Source organism: Protopterus annectens, chromosome 6.part0 (genome assembly GCF_019279795.1).
Source record: "Protopterus annectens isolate FY-2018-M chromosome 6.part0, PAN1.0, whole genome shotgun sequence".
Classification (NCBI taxonomy): Eukaryota; Metazoa; Chordata; order Ceratodontiformes; family Protopteridae; genus Protopterus; species Protopterus annectens.
In genome coordinates, this window is record NC_056737.1 from 989021810 (window position 1) to 989049225 (window position 27416).

Consider the following 27416-nt stretch of genomic DNA (forward strand, 5'->3'; position numbering starts at 1 on the left):
ATTGTGAACAGTGTGTGGTTGTGTGGTCACTCTTTATTCTATACAGTGTGATCCTTCACATTTGCTGTGTAGTCGGTAAACTGGGATCCTTCGTATTAGATATTTATTGTGCATGGTGGGATGCTATGTATATTTATTTATTTATTTATTGTTTGTTTGTTTGTTAACCAGGTTAGTCCAGCTGGGCTTGTGACCCATTTTCAGTGGAGACCCGAGGAGAAAAGCTTCTAATACAAATACAGACATTTGCGACATTACAAAATATAAGTACAGAGTTTTGTAAAAGGCAAAAAACACAGAAAGTTGCCACATTAGTAACAGATAATGTGAGTGTATTATATCAAAATTATTATGTACAGGAAATAACAGTTTTACATTAATAGATACACTGCTTAGCAATTAAGAGAGTGTCAGTCTGAGAATATGTGTAAGGCAGGCTAGAGAGGGGCATGCAAAAGAAATAGGAAAAATGTATAATAATAATAGTAATATATAATATAAAGAATAATTTGGAAAGATGTATGACATATTGTTACATTTAGCAAAGAAAAATGATTTAGGAGTGTAGTTAGTGGTGTGGGTGTTTTAGGTGGGAGCATGTGAAGGACATTCCCATTTGGAGGCGAGATGGTATATGTTCTTTCATTCTGTTCTCTTCAATCAGATTATTTCTATTAGCTCTTTATTCTGTAGAGTGGGGTCATGAGTCTTTGTGATTTATTCCATGTAGTGGTCTTGCAGTGTCTGTGTTATTTATTCTTTGAGTTATGGTCCTTTGTGATTCCTCCTCATTCTTTACTGTGGGATCCTATGTGCTTCATGTGTGTATGTTTTTTTTTTTCTGTAGACAGTGATCCAGTGGTTATGATAGTTATTCTTGTTCCACGTTTTTTTGACCTTTGGGCAGTATGCTTAAGGATGAGGAAATGCATGCAGAGCTCCCATATCAAGGGTTTCCAGAAGCTGCAGCCCCTCACCTGCAAAAAAAAGTTCATCCAAAAGGTTATTCATCTTTAGTTAGGTTGTTCTGGTAAAACATGTGATAGAATATTTAGGGTCAGGAAACTTTGCCTTACAGGCTTAGAGGCAGTGGAAGGTCCAGCCCAATGTATCAAATTGGCAGCATTATACTCACCATGAAAATCAGTCTGGTTTGTTTAAGAATTTAAACCATTCTGTGCCTAACCATAGCATCTCAAATCACAGTTCTCAGGGGACCAACTTCCTCAAGATGCAGAAGATTACATGCTGTATCACAGACGTAAATACTCGGTATTGTTGTTTTTTTGTACAAGTCAAACTTTGCCTGCACAATCTTGGGCTATACACAGCCCATTCTTTTACATTGCAATTCAGAAGTCATACAGCCTTGAAAAAATAGGTAACAGGTTTTGCAGGAAGTCAAACATTGTTTTCCTCTTTGGCTGTGCAATGTTTGAGTAAGAATACAAAAGATTCGGGCTGTTGAAACAGCAAGCTCCCCAACAGAGGGTACACAGCGCTTGCTGCCCTTATGTCAAAAGTATGATAATCCTACTTCATAATTCAGATTTGTGTTTCTTTACTTACTTTCTTGTGGCCTTTACATTCTCAAGCAGTTGAATTTAGAGACTGTGTAATTTAATAAGCAGTGATTTGTCAAGGTAAAGCAGGACCATTTAACCCCAAGCACTTCATAAAGTTTACCCAGCTGAGTTTTCAAATCTAATTTGAACAACGGCAAAGAGGAACACTCCATAAGCCACAGAGGCAGAACATGTTCCATGGGGTAGAAGCTGGACATGATTTCCATCTGCATTTAAGCATACCATGGAAATCTCCAGCAAGGAACAGAAAAGTGTAGCAGGGAAGTAAAGACAAACTATTCTTTTTTGGTAACTGAGGTGAGATGAAGTGAAATATGTTAAAAGTGAAATTTTGTATGACTTATCAATGCAATGAATGTAGTCTCCAGAATCCAGAACAAAATAGGTGTTCTAATTTATACAAGCTAGGACTCTCCTAATTGAGTAAACAGGACAGCACAGTGGTGCAGCGGTAGCATTGTCGCCTCACAGCAAGAGGTTCTCTGGTTTGATTCTCGGCTGGCGTTCCTTCCGTGAGTCTGCATGTCCTCCCTGCGTTCGTGTGGGTTTCCTCTGGGTGCTCCTGTTTCCTCCCATGTTACAAAGACATGCGTCAGGAGCATTTCTCCCTGAGCCTCCGCTGAAAATTGGCTTTGTTCCAAGTCGGACTTTCCTGGTTAACAAATGTTAAATAAATAAATAAAGCTCTAGATGTAGTTATCAACATTCCATGTCAGGAATCACCAGGTAAAAGCACTGTGAGAATATGACCCTAAATAGGCTAGAACATTTACCTCAGTCATGAGACGAGTGCACCATGTAAGAGGATTAGCATGCACAATAATATTTGTTAGGAAATTGGAGGAGGTTTTAACTGCTGTTACCAGCCAAATTCTCGGTCATAGCTTTTCACCTAGGATCATACCCAAGTTCTGCATCTTAGGTTGGATGCAATTTTTTTTTCATACACATAGACAAGAGCATTGTAAGGATTTTATGTAGACATTGCCTATACAGTAAAGTTCACATTTTCACAGGATGTTGCTTCAGCCAGATATGAGTTATGATTTTGAATTTTTAGTGCATGCAGCTTTATCTGATCTGTGCACGACCCCTTACAGAAAATAAAGTGCAGGAGTACAAAGTGTTTTACCAAGGTCTTTGAAAGACAATAAAACACTTAACATCACCAGACAGATAGCAGGCAGAAACTAAGTGTCTCTTTGAAGAATGAAGGACTTTAAAAGTTGTTAAGACATTTCATTCTGCCAGATATTTTGTTTATAAGTGTGTCAGAGTGAAGTATCTAACAGTTTTTAAAGCCCTTTCACCTTCTGCTGCTGTTCTTTGCTGGCCAGTCCAGTTTTCTGTCTCAGAGCTTAGGGGAGCTTAATAAAAGTGCATTAAGCACCTTGTAGACAGAAAGGTGCTTATCGTAGAGGATTATAACTGGGTCTCATCATAAATTACTAACTCTTGTGTTTTTTTTTAATTTATATATATATATATATATATATATATATATATATATATATATATATATATATATATGTGTGTGTGTGTGTGTGTGTTTGTGTGTGTGCATATGTTTATATGTGTACACATGCATATAACTGTGTACGTGTTCATTTATCTGTATGTATGTGGATGGTGTCTCACTAGTTGTTTGTAAACATGAATTATGACCTCCTTACTTCTGTAAATAAGGCAACAACCTGTGCACTGTGCTAATTCTACTCCGTGCATTGTCTTACTGGTTTGCAAGCTATATGACATAATTATCCCAGTATATTTAACCCCTTCTGCTGTTGACAGCATGTCTGGCATTTCCAACCTCCAGTACGAAGTCTGCTTGGAGTTTGATTTAAAGGGTATAGAGTTTTGCATTTCTATGTATCGTATCATAATTGATTAATATACTAGACCATTTAAACATTTTGTCAGAAGCTGATTGTAGCATCTTACAGTGCCGTGTACATAGATGTTCAAGTCCCTGTACTGTCCTGCAGGATTCTGACAATAATCACTATTCCTTTCCTCACAGCAGATGCTGTTTTTTTTTTGTCCCTATTACTAGTAAGTTGTATAGCCATTTTTTTTATCTAGGCATCTGTCTCATCAGTACTTGAAAGCAGGTAACGTCTACATTAAGTTCTCACATGGCTATTTTCATATAACGTGCTGAACCCTAGATTCACTTTCCCGTCAAAGAAGTCTACCATGTTTGCCTAATGTTGTGTCTCACCACTGTGGACCCATACTGTTCTGTATTTCATTGTCATCCATGGTCCAAGCAGTCTTACATTCAGAAGGGGCAACATTATTTCCTTACCACAGACATCACACAAACTGGTCTGTAGTTTTCCATCTCTGTTTTCCTGCCATTACTGCAAAGTGCACTTTTCCATCTCTGTTTTCCTGCCATTACTGCAAAGTGCACTCATACCCATTTAGTTTTCCATCTCTGTTTTCTTGCCATTACTGCAAAGTGCACTCATACCTGTTTTCCTTCCAACTAGTAGGGCCTTCCCACTGTATGATGAGTTATTAAAAAGTAATGCATTTGGATAACTAACTCCTGTCTTAGTCCTTACAAATGAGATGATAAATTCTAGCCTGTCCCTTTCTTTTTATCAGTTTTTATTCTTTAGTGATATCTCATGGCCTTTTCTACTGTGAAAAAATAGTTAGAGCAATATCGCCATCGCGCATTCCTTTTACATAGTATAAATATTTCTCCATCTCTGTCTGGTTATAAAAATAGAGAAGAATTAGCCATTCACTGTTTCTGCCATTTCCCTGTTATCTCACAACGGACTTCCATCTATTTGTTAAACTGCGTTATGAGTTTATGCTTTTGAAGTTACGTTTTTGCACCATCCTTTCTTAACATATCTTACAAGTCTGCCCATCTCTCAGTTGTCCCAATATGGTCTAGCTTTCCCTCATGTTGGCCGTTTTCCTCTTCCGTTTGTTTTTCTTACCTCCTACATTAGCTGATGTATTGCTCTCTTTACATTTACATGAGTTGTATATTCTGAATGATGTCTTTTGACTTTCTTTGGTGCTTCTCTTGGGAACTATAGTATTTTTCTATCCCTTTACTGTGTTGATAACTTTGACACAGAGCTCTTTGCTTACATGATAACAGATGTAATGCTCCCCACTGTTTTTACATTCCCCTTCCGATGTTTGCATTAGCTTAATGCTTACATACTGCTTTATCTTTCCAAAATCAACTTGCCTTAAGCCAGTACCCAAAGAATTTGTTAAGAAATGCTTAACAGTCAAGTATCTCATGGAAGCAGTAAGCAGTAAATCATGTATTCTGCAGAATATTAAAAGCATGCATTGGAAATGTTAGCCGAAATAATGTTTCTTCATTAATTCTTCGAAGTGCTTATTTTGTGGTTTATGGTTGGAGCTTTGCACTCTTAAGCACTAACATTTCAATTTTTGTGGCTGTTTCTTCATAAATCCTATAATATATCGGGAGTTCAAAACCTGCAGGTCAGATAAGTTTGTGGAGAACAGTAAAAAATATTTTATATACAATGTATTCATATGCGTCATGATAAGGTATAAATAAATACTCCATTAAGGTCTTGTAACAAATTTATGAGAACAATAAGTAACTTGTGAACAATTACAGATATTTTTTTAACTTTATTAAAAACAAGAAAAAAAAACAGAAGACCATTGCAATTCAGTAGCTGGGAGTTTAAGGCTTGCTTTTTTACTAGATTGTGCAAAAGGAAAATTTATTGTGGTGTTTCTTAAAAACTGTATTAATAGGTTTAAGCTAACAAGAAGGACTCTTGTGGTTCCTGCTGAAGTGAGACTTCAGAAAAGTTTGAAGAGGCCTTGAGACAGTGATTACTATGCAATCTCAGACATGTTCTGCTAAATAATTTGTCATCTTTGAGGGATCTTCAGGTTACTGCCTAGTCTGTTTTAAGCAATGTTGCTGAAACATTGCTTTCCTCTGAGGAGACAACCAAGGGAGGGAGAGTAAGTTAGATGAACACCTGAACATAGACTCTTGCAGCCAACGACACAGTACTGTAGAGGCCATGTCTGTTGATAGAGAATCTGTCTCTGGTGCTCAGGTCACCATAGTGGTGAAGTGCCTTTACAGCGCTAAGGCAGCAGTGTTCCAAAATGTCCATCCAGAGATGATGGAAACATTCACTTTATCTAGTATGAAGATGTAATTGACCATTTGCACTTTTTAGCCTTGAGCTATTCACAGTGAATTCAAAGCGTAAAGGCCAAACAGCATATACTGTGAAATCACCACAGTATAATTCTATATAGTTAAGCTGTAATGAAAAATAGTCAGTATATTTGCCATAAACAAAGCAGTTGGCAATCATAGATCCATCCATTCATAGCATTTACAAGTTCTCATTGATCCATGGACCATAATCACTTTACCAACACCTATATTCATAGGATACCTCCTAAGTGCAGGAGAGTAAAACAAGTCAGGTCCCTGGATGAATTTGTGAGCAACCATCCAATTGTCAAGGTTTGCCTTAAAGGAAGTGAAGGTATTAATGTTTTTCTTGCAATGGTAAGTTATTCCAGAAATAGTAGAAGTGTTGAGTAATAAAGCTGTCCCTTCAACATGTCTTATTTATTTCTCAGTGTGTAGTCTAGTCCTTAGACTGACTGCTTGACTCATAAGTCTTAGGTATATACTTGGCTAACATCCACCAGGGCCTTTATAAGCCTAGCCACGCAAGCCAACCCAGCTGTGTCCCTATGGGTCATTAGCATTTATTAACAGGGGGTATGTTAGAAAGTTTCTAGAAGTATTAGTTCATAGGTATACCAGTAGGCTAATGACCACCAGGGCCTTTATAAGCCTGGCCACGCAATCCAACCCAGTTGTGTCCCTATGTGTCATTACCATTTATTAACAGGGGGTATGTTAGGAAGTTTCTAGAAGTATTAGTTCATAGATATATACTTGGCTAAGAACCACCAGGGCCTTTATAAGGCTGGACACGCAAGCCAACCCAGTTGTGTTGACTTGTATAATGGGTGTCTGTTTGGAAGGGTATGTTAGGAGGTTGTCAAAGGTTTATGGGGGTGTATGTTAGTTAAGGAATGTTTACTGTTGGCCTCTGTCTATCAGAGACATGAGGGCCAGACTGGGGGTTTGTTTGTAGAGCTGTAGGAAATCAAGGAGGATTGTGTTCCTTAAAAGCTGGGAATGCTACACCTAAATCACCATAAAGTAGTTAATAAGATAGAAGAATATAAGGACAGAGGTTCAAGCCTGCCTTGGTATCTGAAGGTCTTTAGTCCAGTGCTCTTTTTAGTTATAAATTGCTGTTGGCTTTCTAGCTGGACAGTATGTTTAGACAGGCACGTACTAAAAATGTGCTTTATATTCTTTAAGTGATCTTATAAGGGCTGAGTATAGAGGAATGTTAACCTCTGATCTGAATGAGATACCTTCACTTATTGTTGAGCTAAAGGGAATGATTTTCTGACTAGTGTTGTTACAGGGTTTCAGACAATGAGTTGTACTTCTCACTAAATATTTTTTTTTATTATTTCAAATAAGATGTCTTAAACATTACATGAAATAAAGATAAATAACATATTTACAATTCTAAAACATTACTAACTTCAAACCATTATATAACTATTTACATTGGTGTCTATGCAAATAACATTGAAATTCTATATTATATAGAGTTAGAAACATAAGATGATATATCTTCTTCGATATTTTCAAGTATTTCCAGTACTTTCATCCAAGAGTAATAGTAAGAAGTAGATCTTTTAGTTCTGTTCTTCACTGTTAATATTTCCATGTGAGCAACTGTTGTTGTTAAAGTCTCAAATTCCTTGAACGTAGGTGAAGCCTCATTTTTCCAGTGTATAGTTATGATTTTACGTGAAATTGCCAATAGTGACCATAGGATTTTAGTGTCTTTTTGGTACACAGTTTGGAATAGGAGAGTTGAATAAAATTAAAGACTTTGTTAATTGAAAATTATCATTATAAACAGTCTGAAAAAATAATTAATGGATTTCCAGTACATATTGAGACATATACATTCATAAAAAACATGCTGCCAATCTGCTTTTATCTTGATATGGCATCTCCAACATTGATCTTCAATAGAATACATTTTGGCTAACCTATGTGGTGTATAGAAACTTCTGTGTAGATATCTCCAAGTGAATAATTGCCAGTATTTTGATAATGTAGAAAATTTGGAAGATTTTAGAATATTACTTTTTTCTTCTTCAACTGGAGGATGGTTGTTTATTAAAGTATAATAATCCCAGTATGATTTTTCATGATAGTTTTTTGTTTTTTTAACAATTTTATAGATATTAGACAAATAACCTGTACCCTGATAAGGCTGTTTTGTGATAAGAATAAGGTATTCAATGAGTTTTGGAGCTTCATGTCTAACTGAAGGTTGCATTTGTTCTATTTTATTTATAAGAAAATGCCTTAGATTTTGTAAAACAGCCAATTGTCTTTATTTATATTATAATTATAAATTATCTGTTCCTTTGTTAGAATTTTCCCTTTCTCTATAAGTTGATGCCAAAAGAGTAATGTTTCTTCTTTAAGTATATTTATTTTAGATATTTGGAATGTATCTAGAATATTTGGTGTAAAAGCTATAGGAAAATAAGAAAAATCCAAGAATTAATATTTGGTATTTTGTTTATATATGTTCTGAACACTGAAAGTGTAGAACTTACATAGTTTGATGGCAATTTATTAATATTATTCCTTTTCCCTAAAAATAATCTTTTAACATCCATATAAGGGTGATGGTATTACTGTTAAGTTGTCTTGTATGTGATTATAATTGATTTCTATGTAAATCTGCTCATGGGCTTGTTTCCATATAGGTGTGTATGAATTATTTAACCATAGTGTTATGTTTTTAATAACAGATGAGGTAATATATAAATCAATATCCGTAAATTAATTCCACCATCTTCCCAATCTGGCAAATGTTTATTTAAGGCTATACGGGTTTATTTGGAAACCATAGAAAATTTAAAATTAGTTTATTGTATCTTTGAATAATATATTTGGGAGGTGGCAATGAAAAATTTTGTATTAAGTATAATATTTTGGGAAATATGATTATTTTAATAAGATATAATCTGTCTGCTGTTGAAAAGATATATTTATTCCAGTAACCAATTGTTTGTTCTATTTTGTCTAGTATTTTATTATAGTTAAATATTAGAGAATCTGTTAATTCATTGAGTAGATTTATTCCCAGATATAATAATTTACTTTCTGTTACTATATATTTGGAAAATCTTTTGTTTATATTATTTTTTTTTACAATTACAGGGCATAATTTTAGTTTTGTTTTCATTAAATTTTAAGCCTGAAATATTTTGAAATTTATTCATGGAGTTAAATAGAGCATTCAAAGACTCATTTGCATCTGAGAGAGTTAATAGTATGTCATCAGCAAAGAGTTGGATTTTAAGGTTTAACATTTTATTAATACAAATGCCCTTTATGTTATTGTTTGATCTGATTTGATTTGCAAAGGGTTCTATGAGTAATGCAAATAACAATGGTGATAAAGGGCAACCTTGTTTAGTTCCCTTTTTATTGTTATAGGGCCTGATCTATATGATCCCAGTTTAACATATGCAGTAGATTTTTCATATAGTATTTGGATAAGATTATTAAAATTAGAAGGAAAGTTATATTCTTTTAAAACTAGTGAAAGAAAGTTCCAATTAACCGAATCAAAAGCTTTATTAATATCTAATGAGATTACATTTAAATTTAGGACTTTATGTTTGCTATAATCTATTAATGTTAGTATTCTTTTAATATTATCTGAAGTATTTCTTCCTTTAATAAAACCTGTTTGATCTTTGTGAATTAAGAAAGGAAGAAAGTGTTTGATCCTATCTGCGTATATAGCCATAAACATCTTGTAGTCTATATTGAGTAATGATATTGGCCTATATGAGGAACACTGTTTCTCATCTTTATCTGGTTTGATAATTGGGGATATCAATGAATATTTCCAAGAGGGTGGTATATTCAAATCTTTATTGGCTATATCATATACTTTTAATAATAAAGATATGGCTTGATTGGGTATTAATTTATACATTTCTGGTAGCATATTGTCTGGGCCAGGTGCTTTATTTGTCTTGAGCTTTTTAATTTGTGATTTTAATTCTGTCATATTGATTGGTTTGTTTATAATGTCTATTTGTTCTTGTGTTAATTTAATATGAATATTGTTTTCTAAGTATTTTTATATCCTTAGTAGGTGTATCTTGAGTATTTATGGAATTATCAATGTTAAATTGGAGTCTGAATGCTTCTAAAATATCATTTAGTTCCGTAACTCTTTTGTTAGTATTGGGAATAAATATTTCTTTTATTTGCTTAGATTTAATTATTTTTTTGTTCTATTAGTTAAGTATCTCAGGTGTGCTGAATTAGTAGAGTATGAGTTTATTTTTATCTTTTCTAAGTTAATCATAATCTTATGGTGTAGCAATTCTGTATACTTCTTATTGATTTGTGTAAGTTCTTGAACTTGAGTAGCATTACCCTTTTGTATTTCCAGTTTCAATTTATCTGCTTTGTTTTGTAAGTCTAGCATATCTTTATTCCATAACTTCCTTTTATTTATGTACCAGGATAATATCTTCCCATATGTAACTGCTTTTAATGAATCCCAGACATATATTTCTGAAATATCTTCTGTGTAATTTATTTCTAGAAAGTTTTTGATTGTTTCTTCATAAAATTCTTTGAAATCTCTCAATTTTGTGATATAGGAAGGTATCCTAGTAATGGGATTTGAATAAAATGGTGTAAGCTCTATCTCAAAGACTATGGCATTATGATCAGATAAAGGACAATTTATGATTTTGACTTTGTCAATTTTTGTTATTAGGTCATTGGCAACATATATTCTATCAATTCTAGAGTTAGTTTTATATCTATGAGAATAAAATGTGAAGATTAGTGAGTCTGGTTCTGCAAATTCATTTATATCTTTTAAATACAATGTATCTATAAATTTTGATAGTGCTTTAGAGATGGGTTGTTTTCTTCTTTTGGATTTAGAATCTGTATCTTTTCATTCATTATACAGTTGAAGTCTCCTGCCAATATCAGGCTACCCTTAGTTAAATGAATTATCTCTTCAAAATGCTGTTTAACTGTTTTTAATCCTAGTCCTGGGATCCAATATAGATTTACTAACGATAGATTATCTTATTTAACTCTATTGAAACTAGACAAAACATACCTGATGTATCTTGATGAGTAGTAATTATTTTAGGTGTTATAGTTGAGTTGCAGTAGTATAGCTACTCCTCTTTTTTGTTTTGTATTGAGAGTTTATTAGTACTGTGTAATTATTAATATTTAAGTTGTTTATATCTCTATCTAATAAGTGTGTCTCTTGTAAAAAGACTATTTGTGGTTTATGTAAGTTTATGTACTTGAATAGGCTTCTCCTTTTATTACTATTATTTAGACCATTAACATTTATGGATAAACATTTCATTTCCTAGTTTTGAGTTTGTTTTATGTGTAAGTTTATGTAAATATTGTTTATTCTTAGTTCCATCTTGGATACAGAATTCAAAAAGTTTTTCTTGTATGATTTTTGCATGTTTCTGAGTGACACCAAAGTGATAGAATAAAAAAAACAAAGAACTTCCAAACTTGTAATTCTTAACCTTAAAACCATTCCCTATTGCTATGAGGTAATATACCTCTTCGTTTGGTTAGTGAATCTAACCAAACAAACTTTCTACCCTCACAAATAATATTTGGATCAGTTTCTCTTATCCTCTTAGTTTTAAATAAAGATAATTGAATAATATATTAAGATAATCTAATCAGCTAAAATATATACATATATTCTTTACTCATCTTATTGTAATTCAATAATACTTACTTCTAAGCAGGTTTCAAAAAGGTACAAATATTTAGATTAAGGTAGTATTATTTCAAAATAATTTAGGGTATTAATAAACATCATGTTAAAATCTATAACTGTATATTTCATACATCTGTTGAAAACTATTTACTGACATTACTGTATAATACAGTACCATTGTTGTGCAATTGTTTTAGACTACTCAAGTCCAAAACCAGTGTTTAAATTAATATTTGCAAAGTCATATTGGAATAAAAACATGAATAGTTCTGAAACCACATCATATTTCATGTTTAACATAAACTGAAATGCGATACAATGTATAAGTATATTAATATTTCTTTAGTAGACATTAAATATGTTCCTCTGATTGCATTTTTCAGCTTTTCAATGACAATTCCCATGGCTGGAGACAACAAGATCACAATTTAGACAGCTCCCTTATCCAAGAGACCACTCATAATGTTGTTACCTGATTGAGTGTCTTGTTGCCAACACTTCCATCAACCCTCAGAGGGACCCTGCACAATGAAAACTGACACAGTACAGAGGTAAAACTGCAGCGCACTTGACCACACCCTCAAAGCAAACATCTATGTATATCACACATCAACTCCCACAGCTTAGACTGACACCCAACCAGTGAGTCTATCTGCTGACAACAAGTGCTGGAGATACAATCCTGACCTACTCAACACCAGTAATTCAATCCTATGACTGAACAAAAGTATACTGGAGAACACATCAAAACAATGGAAGCTGCCAAGATTCAAACCACCATGTCTAAAATATTACAGGCCAAAATTCCCAACCCATTTTGCAGCAAAGAGACAAAACGTATTCAAACCATGGGGTAACACCTTTACCACGTCAAAAAGGTGTCCAAGAAGCTTGTTTTTCCTCCAACATCGGAGGACAGCCACGATGATCCATGCACTGCAAGAGTACCATTTTATCCTGGCAATTGCTTCACGACTGTATATAGAAACATTTAATCCAAATCATTAACTGGCACCACAACAATATTTCTCAGAAAAGCTGTTTTACAGCCAATGACCAGACAGAACGCATCATTGAGAGGATACATTTATCAAATGTCAAGTGCCCCAGCCATAATACAAGTGTCTCCTCAAATCAATCCCCAACAAATCTACTGCCCACCAAACTTGCAGACCAATACTGGCATCCTTTCATGCAGTCACATTGAAACACAAAAATACAGGTCCGCTGATCAGGAACAACCAGGCTCTCAACTGCCAGACAACACACCCGTCTGCAGAAAGGTCCAAGAATCATAGTTGCATTGTCAAGCATCCTTGTCCACACTAACAGTAACATGATATACCCGCATACACTAGTATTGTGTCATTCTTGATAATGTAAAAAGCCAGACAATATTATAGGAAGGGTGAAGCCACAGCCAGGCAACATAACAAGAAGAGCACAGCCGCAGTCACCATTCAGATGAGCAAACGGGAACAGCATGAGCCATCTAAGGATGGATAGCCCGTTGAGTACCTGCCACAATGCATGCCCATAATGCATGGCAACCCAGTAACAAATTAGGGTGTGGGCTAAGCCTCTCCCCTTCCACTCAAATCAGATCCAACACAATATGTGTGTAGAACACAGATGCTTCGACAAAGCCCAAAGCCACATGGGATATAAACATTGTATAGTTGACACACCGGGTCAAATCCACTGTTGTTATGTTACTCATTATAGTTGCCTATACAATCATTGCTTCCACTTTCTCCATCTAGTATACCATAACGCCATCTAAATGTTTGATTTGCCAAATGCACATCCAACCTTCTTGTTGCATCCCACCTGCCCACCCGAGGGCATACCTTGGCAGCAGGACATCAGTAGTATTCTGCAGGAGCACCAGCGTGGGAAATGGCAACCCTCCCCAAAACAAACCTGTCAGTTGCTTGACATTTACTAGTTTCTTTAGAGAATTTGGAAAACAGCAGTGATTTTATTTGCTGACGATTAATTTCTGCTTTTTAAACTCTGCTGTATAAAACATAGTAAGGGATAGCTAAAATGTCTGGAAATCTAAACTGATAGAAAGACAAGCAGATATATGTCCTTATCTATCAAGGTGCTAGAAGACATCAGTAGCCATAAACTGAAAGTGCTTCAAAAATAAATATCTGTGTATATTTATATGAACCTTTTATATTATTTATGTTTCCTTAGAAGGAATTTAGGTTTCTGTATCTTTAAATGTGAACCTAGCTTATTTTCTGACTAGACGTCAATTAGAAAGAGTCAGGGATGGCGTACACAAGTAAATGCGACAAGCAATAAGTAACTCAAGTTTCTAGTGATGTTTGTGGCTGTTAAATTGTCTCGAGAACCAAGCAGGAAAAGGTATGTGTTTTCTTTTCCCTCCTCTTATTTGGTGACAAACTCATGTAGTGTGCACGCAAGCACTCTAGTTTACGGAGTAGTGTTCACAACTGTCAAACTTTGCATTTTAAACATGCTATGCCTTATTTCTCTACAAAAGAAAAGACAACAGGATATCTAAGCTAGTCACAAGCATCTTTCAACTCCGGATGTCTGGAGCCACAACACACATGACTTATAGCCTCAAAATATCACTTAAAACATATTTTTCACTGGACTATATCAGTATGTGCATATGGGTCAAAGGCAGAACATCTTTTAAGATTATTTAAAGTAGTCTTATGATACATCCTAACTGAAATACTTCATTTCAAAAGCAACACATTTCTGCCCAGCATTAGCGTTTATCCAAACAGGGACACTTTTAACTTATAAAAAGTAATACTATCAGGGATGTAACTAATAATAAGTTATATAGCAGCCATTACTATACCTATTAAGCAATATAACCATATACTGATTAAAGTATTATAAGTTAATGAAGATTTTATAAAAAGAAGAGAAAAATAAAAACAACAAAACACAAAGAGAGAAAATAAATAAATAAATAAATAAATAAACTATTTGGGAACATTATTATGCATTGATTACTCTGATTAAGAATATGAAAATAATAGATGGATAATAATGAAAAATAGAGTAATGTTTAAATTATGCTTAGTATATTGATGTGATTTGAGATAAATGTATTTACATTTATGCTAATTTTGACATTTAAAATATAATTGAAAACAGTACCTGTTTTGGTGTAACTTGAAGACAGTAAGAACTTTTCTTTTGTTGTTAGTATTATTATTTAGATTTTTACAGAATATAACATATGTAAGATTATTTGTCCTTTAGTTTTTTTTTCTTTTGCTCAACAGTTTTCCAATTATTTACTTCAGCATTTCTCTTGTGTACTTATTGTCCAGTCCATAGATTCTTCATGTGTTAGGATGTTGTTGTTGGTAAGGTATTTTATTGCTGAATCTACTGTTTCAAAGATTTTTATTCCATTTGGTAGAAAAACTTTCAGTCTTGCTGGAAATAAAAGATGGACTTTCAGTTGCTTTTTCTTCAAGGTTTTTTATTGGTAGAAATTCTTTTCTTTTGAAACCACCTTTGTAGAATAATCATTGTCAAATCTTATTAATGAATCATTGTATTTGATGGGAGAATTTGCCCAAGCATTTCTTAATATAAGATCTTTATCTTGTGTAGAAAAAGTCTCACAATTATAGATCTCGGCTTGTTCTTACCGGAGAAGAAGCATTTCCAGAAGCTGCTAGTGATCTATGCCCGTTCTATACCATATGAAAGAGCTTCAGGTATTTTTGTTACATCTGGTATCCAGGTGGTAAGAAAGTTTATCATATTGTCCCTTCAGATTTTTCTGGTAGACCATATATTCTAATATTATTTCTTCTTGTTCGGTTTTCCATATCATCAAGCTTTTCTAGTAAATATGTATTCTGTTGAAGTAAGAATTCAGTTTGTTGTTCTTCTATTTGGACTCTAGTGTCAATGTCACTTAATGACTGTTCAATAAGTGATATCTGTCCTTTCTGCTGTGTAAACATTTCTTGAAGCTGTTCCAGTTGTTGTGAGCACTTTTCTTTAAAAGTATCTATTTTATTGTCCATCTTGTCGATTTTTATTGTAAGTTCCTGTATATTTGTAATGAGAGACTGCAGGTCTTTTTGAGAGAAGAGTCTTGTGCTGTATTCCTTAGATGACTCATGCTGTAAAGCTGATATTGGTGCTGATTTTCCAGTAATTAATTTGACAGGAATTATTCAAGTTCTGACAATAAAATTTTTCTTATAGATGCTCAGAGTTATTAGAAATAAGTTAGTAATAAAAATTTCTTCAAATTAAATATTATTTTGTAAAATTCCTGTCAGGAATTGTATTGAGGTAAGAGAGCTGAGATGAAGTGCAGCTATCAGTTCAGCATCCTAGCCACGCCCCTCCGAGTTGTACTTCTAATGTCTTGGATCAGATACCTTTTAGTTATTAATTGGTCTAGATAGGAGAATTTTCTGACTTGTGTTAGTAGGGGTAGTGGTGACACAGTATAGTGAGTTTTGTACAACAGTGCCTAGGTTTTTCTAATATGACACTGATTTTGTAACATGGTATCAGATGCTGACTAAACCACAGCACCCAGCTTACAGACATTGGCAAATTTAGTCTGGGTCAGTGGTTTTGAGATCTAAGAAGCAGATGCTGAGTAGACCGGGTCCAAGTGCTGATTCCTGAGAAATGCAAGTAGTCCCACAGTGAAACAAAACAACAGTGAGGTAGGCATGCGTTTGTATATACACACTACTTTTTCTATTTGCTACGTTTTATTCTGTGCAGCAGAATACAGGACAGACAGCATGACACTGCATTCTGGAACTATTAGCCTGGCAAAGGTGCGAATGTTTAAAGAAATTACATCCTCTGTATTTCAGAAAAAATTTAAAGTAATTACATATCTGTTTTAAGTAGAGTCTGAATTATCGTGCATTATTAAAACACATTTAAAGCATTTCACTTCTGTGAGTCATGTATCATTTCGGAAAGGATTTGGGAGGTGAACAGGTACACGTCCTTTACTTTGTTTCTGATCAGAAAACGTAACATCTAGAAAACACCTATTTCAACATTTCAGCAAAATGTAAATGTCTGATCCACAATCAATTCATGATCTACCACTATATCAGGATCATTCTCGTAATATTTTTCCATATCTGAAACACTTACAGAATGGGGATATTAATTCATCTGTGTTAACAACAACTGACAATGGTGGACTTAGTATCTGTTCTCATAATACAACCTCGGATAAGTAGTTATGACAGACATTCTATTGATATATTTGTGTTAGACATGTCACAGGACATGTCTGAGGACACCTTACATCGTGTGAAGTGTCATATACAAAACCTTGTTTCTCACAGTCACTTTGTATATCTTTGCACATTCAGAACAGATATGTTCCCATTTATCTTTACATATTTAGAACAGATGTCTCCCACTCCCATTCAGCAATTTGCCATCTAAAGTATTCATAGCCTTTGACCTTTGCTACTCAGACCTCCTTTACGTAACTGTTTCACCTTTGCTGAAATCTCACCATTTCACCTTCTTCAAGTCATTAAGATTCTTGATTTGTCCCTTGTTTGTGACCTTTTTTCTTTACTGTTTCTTTGTCATTCTGTGTTCAGTCAGATTTTGATTTTCAGAAGTCAAATGACATAGCTGTAGGAATTCTCCCTTTTAATGTACAGTCGATAAACAGCTCAGCATGAAGCAGTGGTGTGTTTTTAAATTCCAACAATGTATATGCCTGTCATTGTTACTTCATGGTGTTGTTGTCATCAAGTTAGAATCAATCTAACAGCTTGTCCTTTTTACTGCATATAATGTGAAGACTTGGTGTAGTACAATAGGTCACCCATTTCTCTGAAAAACCTCACAAATTCCATGCTCGTATGCTAGAATATTCTTTGACATTAAAGCATCTGGAATACAATGCTTCACAAAATAAATTTCATTGCAATAAATACTCCTTAATTCATTATATGTGTTAATTTTACAGCTTCAGGAAACTTCACATATTCGTTTGATGATTAATGTATCAGCTTTACTTTCAATGACTTTCCTGGAATTGAGTAAGACATCGTTGCCTCTTGCAGATTATTGTTATGATATGAATTACACAAAGCATTATTTCAGACTGCTTGTTATATCTCTACAAACGTTCCTGGCCAAAACAATATATCACATGTTCTTTCTTTTTACCAGAGTATTCCCAAGTAAGACTCATGAAATCTGTTCAGCGTCTGTTTCCTTAACTTTGCTCTGAGCACCAAACATAGTGCGCATCTCATCTTTTGTTTAAATGAAAAATAACTGAATTTCATTTTTTGACAACACTGTGTTGCTCTGGCCAATCCTTCAGACTAGCTTCATTCAACATTTTCATCTCTATGGGGATGACTCAGAAGGAACAATAACATGACCCTGCTGTGATAAATAATATTATCACAATTATGTAACATGTCCATACCTCTCAACTGTCCAGTATTTGCCAGATGTTACCACATTTTTAACTTGAAATAACATGGTGCCATAAATTTCTGAGTAGCCCCTTTAAATTACAAAATTAAAATTACCAGAATTCCATTTGCCCCGCCCCAGCAGCTACATCATCAACCCCCTACATCATCTACATCAGCAATCTGGATGACATCATTAGAACCATACATTTATGCAAGGGGGCCAAGTCGCAAGTCATCTGGATGCACACAATGGGGTTGGAAAAGTTTGCAGCCTACCACAAACTGTCTCAGCATAGTGAGGTTATAATGCAACAACTGAAATTGAGGTGCTCATCAGTTGGGGAATCTGGCAGTTTAAGTGAACCAGAGGCATTCAGACATGTACTTTGGATGGAAGGTAACCAGAAGGAGACAAGTCTAAGAATCCCTTCCTTATTTGAAATAAACTTTCCAGTAAGTGAGACTTGATGACAAAGTTCATGCTATAATGTTTTTAATAATTATTGGTTGAATCCCCAGTTACATTTTGGTCTTTGCTGAACATAGTGACTAAAATAGGAGACTCTAGGAAGTTAAAACTGAATATTCACCATCTACTTACCTCATTACATACAGGAGTCTTTCCTTTGCTTATCCATGTTCTGTTACTCCTTCCTGCAACAGATACCTTTACAAAAGGATTTACATTGATACCAGCGAGTTGTTTTCCTTCCATAATTCACTCTAAAAACCTGTAAGAAACTGAGATATACAACAGTCATCATGTAGTTGTCGGGCATAACTAACGGAAATCATTTAAACAGTCGGGCATAACTAACGGAAATCATTTAAACAGGACGCATTCTAAGTTTCAGGTGTCTGGCTCAAGACAACATCCTGTAGTAATTGTACAAATGTTTTCCAGGTTTCAGTGCAAATACCTACAAAAGTAGAAAAAGGCACACATAATTGTCTGAACTGTTCCGTGGTTTAACAGGCAGGATGGTATAATTAATTAACAACAGCTTGATTATAAACATTTTCTGGACATTTTTCAGGATTTTGCAGATCTGCAATCTCAGCATGATAAATTAACAAGTCAGTGTGTTACTTTTATAATAATTTGAATATGCAAAGGTGAGTACATACTGTAAGACATACAATACTGACAGTCTGCCACATGTTTTCCAATGAGTTAGTCATGTCTATCAAGCTGACCTGGTAAAAAGATGCAGGAATGTGTGATATTGCATTAATATGTCAAATAGTTATTCTTTGTTTCATAGGCCAGCAGTACAAGCAGTTAGCTTATAGGAAACTCTTCCTAGAGTGTTTTATTTAAATTATCCTAAAACATTGCCATGTTTTGCCAGTTATTAAAGCTGTTTGCCTTCTGCTATATATCAAAGATGAAATCACATTGAAAGCAACAATATATGTATGCATGTATATTTACGTATGTTTGTAAATATATATGTATATGTGTGTGTAAATATAAATACACATACATCTTGATAAACAAAAAAAGATGTATTTTCTTCACTTATCGATTTAAAACACGAGTATGTATCAAATGAGTCAAATTAGTCAAAAGGCACATATTCTAGGTATCATAAACTATTAGTAGTCAAAGCAGGAAAAAAACATTTCAATATAATGATCAAAGAGGATTCAGAATGTCCACAGCATGAGACGGCAAACCAGACAAGAAGATGTTCCAGAGTCAGTACCACCTGAGCTTTCTTTTTGAAATGGTACCATGTGCTTCACGCACATTATCAGTAGTAACTAACTCCTCTACAAGGAAGGCAGCTAGGTGATGTCACACTTGTGCACAGGCCAACATCTGGATGATATCTCACCAGTGGATGAGACTGTAAAGTGCAGCTGCTGAGGCAGTCGCTATATATTTTGGAGGAGTGCACATGCTAGTACTCCATGGCCACGCGACAGCGCATTGGACCAAGATGGTGGAAGGACCAGATGGTAAGAAAAAGAAGAGTACAGTCCAAGTAGAGTGACTGGAAGAGAAAGTCAGAGGCTGAAAAAAAAGTGACTGCCTTAGATGGCATCATAGAGTGGGAGGGGGTGCATGGAGAAACACACAATGCTGCAGAATGTCATCCTTAGGGAATGGGGGGGTTCGCACCCCACTCCATGGGTTAAGTTGCCTTGGTGTGCATGTGAGGCACCATTCAGTATTGCCTCAGGGCCACAGGCTTGTATGTGCACATCACAGGTTGCAGGTCATATAATGAGTTGTTTCCTTGCTGGGACTATAAGCATGCTGTAGGAGCTTTGTGACAACATGTTGGAGGCATATCTGCACCATGGATGATGAATAGTTATAAGGGACGGGGGTGATATTTAGTCTAAGGACTAACCATGAGTGTGTGTTCATGTGTGTAAATATTGTAAAGGCACCTAAGCAGAAACAGAAACTGGACAAGTTCACCCAGGCAGAGATTGAGGTACCACTGTAAAGGCTGGCAAAGCCTTCAGGCAGTAGGTATGGCAGGACCTGGTGATCTTTATAAATACTGTAAACGGATATAACAGGACAGGAATACAGACTGGTCATGAGAAGAAGACCAGCATTACAGACCAGACTTACAAACACTGATGAGAACTTGGTGTTCTTGTGTGGGGATAGTGATCAGATGCTTATACCTGGAGAGGTTTGGTTGTGAGATCTGGACATCTGTCTGTCAGTGATGCACCACGTAAGTATCCTCACGTGCCACTACTAATGTGTGGTGACACACCACTTCCATATGCTTACTGATGGTAAACATTGCCATGTGACTGCTGCAGGATGTCATCACTGTTCTCTGTGCCCCATGGTGTATGTGCATATGTGGATGTGTATTCCTCATGCATGTAATATTGTACATGTATTGCTGTTATGCTGAAGATGTGTGGGATTGTAACTTATGTTCATTTATATACTGAGATGTTTCTGTCTCTGCTTTCACTGGTACTACTGGCATAAGGGCTGCTAGGTGCAGAAGGATAAGGTATGCATGATGTCAGTGCAGCACTTGTGCCTAACATTGATGGCACCCTGCGCATAACAGAGTCAGACAGCACCATTTCAGTGTTAGCAGTGCTTACAACAGAGACACTGTCACCCAAATCTACCAACACTGATGGCTTTATACGCCACCCATATATGTCTCCCAAGTCTATGGAGAACCTAGTCATCCAGGTTAACCTGTCACATATCTACAGTGGTGAGGAAATCATTCTATGTTGCACAACTTATAAACAAGGGTATGGCATCTAAATCCAAGGAAGTCATTGTTCCACTGTATCTGGCATTCATCAGACCTATCATTGAGTACAATGCACCCTTTAGTATGTACCTAACCAGGCATATCCAGCAACTGGAACATCCACAGAGGTTCCTCACTAAAAGAATACAGGGTGTAAGTAATATTGTCCTAGGCAGATTGCCTCAAGGCCCTATCCTTGTATTCTATCTCCTACAGGCTTTTGAGGGGAGAGCTATGCATGGCATACAGGGCATTGTCAGAGCCCACTCTGATGGACCTCCTGCATATCCACAAAACAACAGTACCAGAATTACCCATTCTAAAGACTTAAACCATGCCTGTTATATAAATAGGACCCTCTGGAGAGATAGGTATGTATCCCAGAGACTACCCCCATGTATGGAACATGCTCCCCATCCATGTAAAGCAGAGTTCCTCCCTAACACAATTCAAGTGAAACTTGGACAATTGGATGGGAAACCAAAAATGTATCCCTGGTTTGGCACCTTTGTCTCTAATGGACACAGGCAACCTACAAATGCTTAATCTCCCAGGCCCATGCTTTATCAAAGGTATCAGAACTTGTCAGAGATTTGGGATGCATGGCTAGGTTTAAAAAGACCCTTCTGGTCCTTACCCTAGTAAAGACCTATGAACTTTTGAACCTATAAAAGATGCGCAGCCCTCAACTACACATGTGGCTGCGGTGAGCAGTGCCACCACTGCAAAATGCACACAGAGTATAAGGGAGAGTCGCACTGCCAGACGTTAATGCCATGACTCCCAGTCATTCCCAAATCTGGGTGTTATTCTGGGCAGCAATCAGTGGCTCTGCAGGCCAGTGAGCCAGACACAGATGGGTACCAACCATACCATGTTGGAGAGGATTGGTTTGATACATGGCATGTGATAACATACATGGGAGCCTGCCATGCCTGAATACTGATATGTCATATAAAGACCAATAGTACATCCACCTGCTGAGGCCATTAGTGAGACAATTTGAATTTACTGAAGCCTTCATGGCATCTGATGGCACAGCCACCATGGCCATGCCATACATCACATACATGCCATGATACTAGACCAGAGCTGTACATCTGTTATTTACCTACTTCTGACCGTGTGACAGCCATCACAATGTCCATAGATGCCAACACACCTATGTATGGTCATAGTCATATATTCACCTCTGATTCTCTGGCTCCACTGTGCATATGCCCCAGTGACTAGGCTTGTGAATGCCACACAGAGCCATATCATCACCTCGACCTATTTGTGATGAACCTGCAGTGTGGTGATGGGACTAGCCTAGCAGATGTGACCTCCATGTCAAGGTAGTCAAGTTCATGCAGTTCCGTACCATCCAGGTCACCAAATGTTAATGAATGTACCATTCCACAATCGGACAGCCAATATGTGGCCATCCAAGTTTGCATCCTACCCACCTGTGGACCTAAGACACATCATGTACACACTTCTGCAGTGCTCCACCATCTGCTGTCCACTGATGTGCTTCTCCATGAACCATCTGGCCACCTGTCCCCATCAGAAAGATCTACCGTTTCACTACACATTACACCCAGCAACCCTAAACTCCAAATGTATATCCGAGTAACACTTCTAGGTCTTCAAGCTCTATACCCTTCCTCCTATATAGCCATTGTTGATACTTGTCACTGTGGTCCACCTCATCTTCATCATCAACCCCCTACATGGAGTTGGGATGTTGTATCAACAGTCGCCATCCTCCCTATTAAGTGCCACTCTCCTACCTTCTTCAACACTCATGCCTGACTGTTGCTGGTCTTGCCTCACACAGTCCATCCACCTCTTTGCTGGACACTTCATTCCCTCCTGCCTTCTTCCTGTCTGTCCCGAATCTACTTCACTGGATTGTCTTCTGCTATTCTGCACATGTTCCCAAGCCACCATAATCTGTTCTCTTTGATCTATTCTGCAATTGGAGCTACTTTGGCTTCTGTTGTTATGTCCTCATTTCTTTATCTGTCACACAGGGTACATTCTACCACCCAGCTTAGGCACTTCATCTCCCATCACCTCTAGCTTCCTCAACTGATCTGCCTTTACTGCCCAGGTTTCTGTAGCATACAGTAGTACTGGTCGCACCACTGTTTTGTACACCTTACTTTTCAGCTTCTTTGGCATTCTCCTGTTATTTACTACACCTGCCACTCTACGCCAGTTGGCTACAGCCCCTCTGATTCTAGCTTTGACTTCTTCATTTAGACTTCCCCTTCTCCTCACCACCCCTGCCAGATAATTGATGATGTTAACCTGTTCCATTATGTTTTCTTCTGTCTCATTTCTCACCTAATTCTGATAGCCCCCATTTGCTGCCATGACAACAGTCATATCTTTACTCAGTTTTGTCTCATGTGCCTTCAGCTTTGCATTGCATTACCTTATCCTTTGCTAAAGTTCTTGTCTGCTTGTAATGCCACATCATCTGCATACAGCAACATTGTGCATGTCCCCTCTGACCTGTTTATAAATTTAGTCCATCACCAGTATGAAAGAGCTGAACCTTGATGTGCACCCACTCCCACTGGGAACCCATCTGTAAGACCAAACACTGTTCATACTTCAGTCACTGGATCCTTGTACATAGTCTGCACTAATTCTACTAATGCATCTGGGCCATAGAACCACAGGAGCACTGCCCAGATCAGCTTTCTTGGGACCTTGTCACATGCTTTCTCCAAGTCTAGGAATGTCCAGTTGGACTCTTTCCTCATTGCTAGCTTCTTTTTAAGTATTTGTTTAGCTGCCAACATCAGATCAGTTGTGCGGAACCCTGATCTGAATCTGAACTGCTCATCTGACATCTTAATTTCTACTGCCTTTCATAATTTTGCATATTTGTTTATTAATCATCCTGTCCAAAACTTTCATGTAGTTTGGTAAGAATTTGATACCTCTATACTGCCCATAGTTGTGAATGTCCCCTTTGTTTTTGAACACTGGCACTAGTATGCTTATTCTCCAGTCATCTGGGATATGCTTTTCTCTCCATACTGCTATAAGTACCCTCAGGAGCCATTTCTCCCCTATCTCACCCAGCATCTTTATCATATCTGTTGTGACTTCATCTGAGCCTGCTGCTTTCCCTGACTTCATTTTTCTTAGTGCTGTTCTTACTTCTCGTAGGGTAGTCTCCTCTTCTTCTCTCACTGTAGGCTGTGTCTGGGGCATTATAGCTTCCGTGAAGTTTTCCTCATTCAGAAACTTTTGGAAGTTCTATTTCTATATGCCTTTCATGTCCTCTGCACTAGTGAGCAGGTTGTTGCTGGCATCCCTTATGAAGGATGTCCGACTATATTCTTTATCTTTCTGTTTTTGCCTTGGAACCTGATAGAGTTTTTTTGTGTTATCGTCACTTTCCAGAACTTTGTATAGTGCCTCTGATGTCTTGTTCTTTGCTATTGCAGCTCCTCTCTTAGCCTTTTTGTTAACCAACCAGTATTCCTTCTTAGCCTGGTCTGTCTTTTCTATCACTCACTTTTTCCTGCACTCCTTCTTTCTTTTGATGACTTGCTGGACTTCTGCATTCCACCACCAGCTTTCCGTACATACCCTATTTCTGTACTTGGCTCGGACGCATATGTGTTCTATCACATGTCCTGTTTTGAGGTGCTGCCATTCTTTTTCAACTCCACCTGTACTTGAAGTGCTAGACCCCTGAGTAATTCCTTGAACTCTTGTGTTTTCTCTCCAGTAAACTTCCAGGTCTTCAGCCTGGTCTCTGTTGACCTTAGAGCCTTCTCTGACTATTAGTGATTTATGCTGTGAGCTGACTCTTTCACTGCGGATGACTTTGCAATCGCTGATTCTGATCTAGTACCATTTTCTTACTAGGAGGAAGTCAACCTGAGTTGCATGCTGACCACTTTTGTATGTGTTCTTGTAACTGCATCTCTTTCTGAACCATGCACTGATCACCATCAAGCCATTTGCCAAACAGAAGTCTACATTGGCTTCTCCTTTATTCCTGTTGCTGCACACATGTGGACCCAGGCAGTCCTCATGTCATATTCTGTTTGTTCCTATATGTGCATTCAGATGACCCATTATCAACACCAATTTATGCTGTCCTGCTTTATCTAGTAGGTCCTGCAATTGCTGTCTGTATGCACTGTTTTCATAACTATCACAACCCTGCTATGGAGTATAGGCTGAGATTATGGATACTGCCCTATCATTACACTGGAGTCTGATTGACAAGAATCTATCACTAATTTTGATGACATCCCACACAAAGCCTCTGCCTCACCACAATCCAACACCATTTCTAACCTGTCCTCTTCAATAGTAAATTCTACATCCCTTCCATCTTGGATCCTGGATTTATAGGATGTCCAGCCTCCTCCTTACCACCATGTCACCCACTTCCAAGTTGCATTCTGTCAGTTTACCTACACTAAGTGTATCAATTCTTAGTTTGTGTTTGGCAGGTTGATTGGTTTTATGTTCAGCATTCACTCAACCCAAGCTGGGTAACTGGACACTGGCTGCTCAGTAGCTTATTAATCCAGGGCTGCTGGGCTTTATGGTGGGACACACTGGCCAATAGTGTCACATACACCCTTCCAACCATTAGCATGGGTCACTGACATAGGTCAAGTCTTCAACCCACTTATCAACAGCAAATGCTTATGACCATTTGGCAACATTAGTCAACATGACTGAATCACCTAGAAATGTATTTTTACACCATTGAGTGGCTATCTCTGCCATAGCTCGCAGTGTATAATCTGTGTTCTCCTATCTTGAGTTTACTATGCACTGTAGTAGATGCCCAAAGCTGTTGGCCCATGTAGTTCTTCCACTATAGAGGACCAACTAGAATCCATATGGCTGCCCACAACTCTATTCTTGGGTATGTTTGAGATGTAAACACTCAGCATGTTTTGGGGAGGTAGGAGAAATGCCCAAAGACACAGGGAGAACATGCAAACTCCATACAGGCATTGGCTGGAGGACAGGATCAAACATTGTACCTTGTGCATGGGAAGCGAAGACCTTAACCATTATGCCAACTGTCTATCTGACATGTGGAAATGATGACAACACTGCCCATCCTACCAGTCTGTATTATGAGGTTAGTAAGGTTTGATGCACAGCATGGACAGAAAATGCACAGTACCACATAACCAGGGTGTAATACTGAATGCATAAGTTTAATACAATGTTGTGTAGCATGGCTCATAGTTGTGGACCAGATGCCAGCTCTGTCAGTTTCACAGCACATTGTACCCACCTGATCCACATATGAGGAACCTCTGCAACCAGTTGCACCACTGGTTCCTTATCCAGCGGCACCTTCTCTGCTGTATCTGGTCCATCTGGCATTCCGATGGTGAAAACCTTGTTGTAGCTGTTTCCTTAGAACTATGTTGTGAAGCACAGTAATGATAACCATTTGTTTCCTGCATCTTAGAAGGGCTCCAGAGAGTTAGGTGACCACCTCTGCTTCTCTGTTCATACCAACCAGCGGAGAGAACTACAAATGTTAAGTTCATTTTTTTCTACTGCATTTGTGCACTTTGAATGTGTTTCATACCAGCTACTGCTTTTATCTAATTTAAGTAAAAGATTTGTTCTCATGTGCTGCTTTTTACAATGTTGCTTATTTAATTTAAGGAAAAAAATATTTCTGCTTTTTTACTGTCTGTTCCTCTGCACTTCTATTGGCCATAGTATACACTGTATTCAGACCAGCTGAATCCAGTTCTGTTTGGGATTGAGCACTAAAACTCAGGACATCTTTTTTTGGAGAAATCCCCATGTACTCTTGTGACAGGAGAAGCACAGTAGGGCTGTCTGTTTAAAGGCTTACTGTTACAGGGCTTAGTTTGAGATTTTTCATTGGTTCAGGGCTCAGTCTGAGTTTTTTCATTGGTTTCATTGCATTAGATGTTTTGCTCTACTACAACTTCATTTTTTGCTACTGCATTTGTCAAGTATTTTGGCTGTATTTTGTACTGTGATGCCCCCTCTTTGGGCCAGTAATCAAGGACCCTGAATCCTCACCACTGACACCGGTGAGGGATGTTCACTTGGAACTAGATGGATTGCAAACTGGCTCAAGGACAGAACCCACATGGTTAGAATTGCTGGAGCCATGTCAGACTCCAAACCAGTTACAAGTGGTGTCCCACAAGGCTCAGTCCTGGGACCTCTCTTGTTCGG

General features: G+C 37.1%; 1 protein-coding gene across 1 annotated transcript in view; it reads left to right on the top strand.

The window, feature by feature from the left end:
- LTBP2 (latent transforming growth factor beta binding protein 2) overlaps positions 1 to 27416 on the top strand; it is a 3457946-nt gene that overhangs the window by 2132966 nt on the left and 1297564 nt on the right. The gene's annotated exons all lie outside the window — the stretch shown is intronic.